We start from the raw sequence: 5,000 nt of genomic DNA on the forward strand, positions 1-5,000 counted from the left end.
AAGTAGCTTATGTCCCTGCCTCGCGATCTGTGGGACGGGGGTTCGATCCTGTTCAATATCGATCGTTGTCTGCATAGAGTCGACGATCCTAAAACATGAAACCCAAGATTCCCAATCTATTAAGAAGGACTCAAACGAACGAGGATGACACACTCAATTACGTCCAATAATGATACTTTACTTTCCTATCTTTCTCGGATAGTTTTGGTACGAAGGATTTTATCATAATTATATCAATCAATCGAAATTGAAATCTCGTCGACGTAATCCTTGGCCCAACACAGATGAAAACATTTAAAAGGAAAACATGACGAGGCTTTGATCCAAGTTATTTTATTCTTTAATTAGCTGATTCAAATTGTCTATAAATGTTTGAAATGGATTTCCTCTGCTCCTTTGTTTTACTGCTGCTGTCATTCTCACTAACTTGCCCACACGCAAATTAAACCACTCAATTTTAGGGGAAAAAATTTCTTATACAGTTATTAGAAATAATTGAATCCCTTTTGAATATATATTATTTTGATAATTATATAATTTAAACTAATTTTGTATTCAAATTCAAATTTAAAGGGTTTTGTGAATAAAAATTACATAGAGATTCGAAATATCGTTATATTATGAAATTATTTTGATTGGTACTGCGTGTGCAATAATTATTGATGTATGGTGTATAAGATTTTCTTCCTTTCCTATTATTTTTGGTGTAAACCGATATATTTACCTTAATCAATGAAAACTACCTTCAAATCATAGCCTCCATCCAAGGCTTTATTATTTTTTTCTATCATAAATGTCTGAGTTGGTGGCTGGTGCAAGTTTGAAGATTAGCTATTTTATCCCATTTCACCATGAAATCTGTTGTGATGATATTAGTTCTTCTTCTTCTTTGTGTGCATCTTTTCCCACCTTTATGTGGGGTCGATGTTTCTGGCCAGCTTTCTCCATCTACCTCTGTCCCACACTTCATCACCGGTTAATCCCTTTGATGGAAGGTCATCCTTGATACAGACCATCCACCTTCGCTTTGGTCTCCCTCTCCTTCTCCTTCCCAGTATCCCCATTTCCATCACTCTCCTCCCAATATACTGTTCATCTCTTCTCATGACATGACCATACCACCTCAGTCTACTTTCTTGGATCTTATCCTTTGGCATTAGAAATTTTATCTTATTCTAGTCTTGGGTAGTGCCATAGCCTCTCTACTGTCTTGGAAGTATTTATAGTTTATATGGAAAATATCTATTTTAATGTTCTTACTGTTCTTGAAATATTTTATTTTTCCTAGTTTCATTTCATCCCTGGGCTGTTTTTCCTGTTGGAGCCCATGGGCTTATCTTATAGTATCCTGCTTTTCTAACTAGGGTTGTAGCTTAGCAAATAATAATATAATAATAATAATAATAATAATAATTACTAAGTAATAGGTTATGAAATCATAGGAAACGAAATATAATTCATAGAAAATGTAGATTTCTTATGCAGAAACCACTGACCTGAATATTTTCGTAGTTAAAGTGCGCACCAGTAAGAATAAAAAACGCAGTCTATTGAAATAAAGAATAAAATCTAACGTAAAAATGCCATATGATTTTTCTCTAAAGAAGCAAATAAACATAGAATCACTATATGGCACGACGTTGTTTGGAATTAGTCGTTCTCAATCAGCTGGCAACACACGTGAAGTGAAGAGCCAGATGAATGATAACCTTCAATTATATCGATGTGTAAACAAAATTCTAAAGATAAATTAACATTTTAACACCTTTTTTTCTATAGAAATCTATTTCTTTTTGCATAATTGTAGCTCTAAGTGAAGACTTGAATTAACTTTTTTTCAGGATAAATAAAATAGTTTACAATATTTCAGTTGCTTCGTATTTGAAAAATTACTGTGTAATTAAAATGGCGTATGCTCTCTCTCTCTCTCTCTCTCTCTCTCCCTCTCTCTCTCTCTCTCTCTCTCTCTCTCTCTCCCTCTCTCTCTCTCTCTCTCTCTCTCTCTCTCTCTCTCTCTCTCTCTCTCTCTCTCTCTCTCTCCACTAGTTCTTTTATATAATTTTTTGGTTCTCCAAACAAAAAGCCTTTAACATGTACCATTTTGATAAGGAAATTCCATACGGAAATTTACGTACTATTCTTCCTCTAAAACAGAAAAAAATTAAACCATTTTAAAAACATGTCAAGATTATATCTAATAAAGATTATATAGAAATTATCACTGGGAAAAATAAGTCCGCAAATAAAAGATGATGCATATGTCATTTATCAATTCCCCATGATGCTTCAAATTAACATTAAGATGGAATGGAACTCAGACTTTAACGATATATATATATATATATATATATATATATATATATATATATATATATATATATATATATATATATATATGTATATGTGTGTGTGTGTATATATATATATATATATATATATATATATATATATATATATATATATATATATATATATATATATATATATATATATATATATATATATATATATATATATATATATATATACTTACTCTTTAAGGCTTTTTCGGATAAGTCACTTTGTCCTAAACATGTCTGCAAGTAAAAAAAAAAATAATGGCTTAAGTTATTTCTCTCACGTCATGTTTGTTGTTATTATTATTATTATTATTATTATTATTATAATGATGATGATGATGATTATTATTATTATTATTATTATTGGCTAAGCTAAAGGCTAATTGGAAAAGCAGTTTCCACAACTCACAACCATGGTTGAGCTAGTTTATTTACCTAGACCGTGGCTGCCAGCTTGTTTCCACAACTATGGGTGAGCTAGTTTATTTACCAAGACCATGGCTGCCAGCTTATTTCCACAACCATGGTTGCCCTAGTTTATTTACCTAGACCGTGGCAGTCAGCTTGTTTCCACAACCATGGTTGAGCTAGTTTATTTACCTAGATCGTGGCTGTCAGCTTGTTTCCACAACCATGGTTGAGCTAGTTTATTTACCTAGATCGTGGCTGTCAGCTTGTTTCCACAACCATGGTTGGGCTAGTTTATTTACCAAGACCATGGCTGCCAGCTTATTTCCACAACCATGGTTGGGCTAGTTTATTTACCTAGACCGAGACTGTCAGCTTGTTTCTACAACCATGGTTGGGCTAGTTTATTTACCTAGACCGTGGCTGTCAGCTTGTTTCCACAACCATGGTTGGGCTAGTTTATTTACCTAGACCGTGGCTGTCAGCTTGTTTCCACAACCATGGTTGAGCTAGTTTATTTACCTAGATCGTGGCTGTCAGCTTGTTTCCACAACCATGGTTGAGCTAGTTTATTTACCAAGACCATGGCTGCCAGCTTATTTCCACAACCATGGTTGCGCTAGTTTATTTACCTAGATCGTGGCTGTCAGCTTGTTTCCACAACCATGGTTGAGCTAGTTTATTTACCTAGATCGTGGCTGTCAGCTTGTTTCCACAACCATGGTTGAGCTAGTTTATTTACCTAGATCGTGGCTGTCAGCTTGTTTCCACAACCATGGTTGGGCTAGTTTATTTACCAAGACCATGGCTGCCAGCTTATTTCCACAACCATGGTTGGGCTAGTTTATTTCCCTAGACCGAGACTGTCAGCTTGTTTCCACAACCATGGTTGGACTAGTTTATTTACCTCGACCGTGGCTCTCAGCTTGTTTCCACAACCATGGTCGAGCTAGTTTATTTACCTAGACCGTGGCTGTCAGCTTGTTTCCACAACCATGGTTGAGCTAGTTCATTTACCTAGATTGTGGCTGTCAGCTTGTTTCCACAACCATGGTTGAGCTAGTTTATTTACGAAGACCATGGCTGCCAGCTTATTTCCACAACCGTGGTTGCGCTAGTTTATTTACCTAGATCGTGGCTGTCACCTTGTTTCCACAACCATGGTTGCGCTAGTTTATTTACCTAGATCGTGGCTGTCAGCTTGTTTCCACAACCATGGTTGCGCTAGTTTATTTACCTAGATCGTGGCTGTCAGCTTGTTTCCACAACCATGGTTGAGCTAGTTCATTTACCTAGACCGTGGCTGTCAGCTTGTTTCCACAACCATGGTTGAGCTAGTTCATTTACCTAGATCGTGGCTGTCAGCTTGTTTCCACAACCATGGTTGAGCTAGTTTATTTACCAAGACCATGGCTGCCAGCTTATTTCCACAACCGTGGTTGCGCTAGTTTATTTACCTAGATCGTGGCTGTCAGCTTGTTTCCACAATCATGGTTGCGCTAGTTTATTTACCTAGATCGTGGCTGTCAGCTTGTTTCCACAACCATGGTTGAGCTAGTTTATTTACCAAGACCATGGCTGCCAGCTTATTTCCACAACCGTGGTTGCGCTAGTTTATTTACCTAGGCCCTGGCTGTCAGCTTGTTTCCACAACCATGGTTGAGGTAGTTTATTTACCTAGATCGTGGCTGTTAGCTTGTTTCCACAACCATGATTGAGCTAGTTTATTTACCTAGATCGTGGCTGTCAGCTTGTTTCCACAACCATGGTTGAGCTAGTTTATTTACCTAGATCGTGGCTAACAGCTTGTTTCCACAACTATGGGTGAGCTAGTTTATTTACCTAGATCGTGGCTGTTAGCTTGTTTCCACAACCATGATTGAGCTAGTTTATTTACCTAGATCGTGGCTGTCAGCTTGTTTCCACAACCATGGTTGAGCTAGTTTATTTACCTAGATCGTGGCTGTCAGCTTGTTTCCACTACCATAGAAGTTTTCATTCAAGCTTTTCTTTTCTGTTTAGTCTATTTGCAGACTATAAGAAATTTGGATATTTCAATAACGTACGTCGTTTATACATATAATTTAGCACAAGTCACTAAAAGTCTAATACAATGTGTCAATTTGTACGCGATCTGAGAATACGTAACACACGTAAACCTCTAATTGGCTCATCCCCTTTAAATCCTTTGTTCCAGGATATCCCAAACTAGACAAACAGTGGAAGAAAAAATATCCTGCTTTCCTTGCCTGT

At 36.5% G+C, this 5,000-nt stretch overlaps 1 protein-coding gene across 3 annotated transcripts in view; it reads left to right on the forward strand.

Moving 5' to 3' along the window:
• Hsl (hormone-sensitive lipase) overlaps positions 1–5,000 on the forward strand; it is a 455,124-nt gene that overhangs the window by 281,813 nt on the left and 168,311 nt on the right. The gene's annotated exons all lie outside the window — the stretch shown is intronic.

Source organism: Palaemon carinicauda, chromosome 26, assembly GCF_036898095.1.
Source record: "Palaemon carinicauda isolate YSFRI2023 chromosome 26, ASM3689809v2, whole genome shotgun sequence".
Classification (NCBI taxonomy): Eukaryota; Metazoa; Arthropoda; class Malacostraca; order Decapoda; family Palaemonidae; genus Palaemon; species Palaemon carinicauda.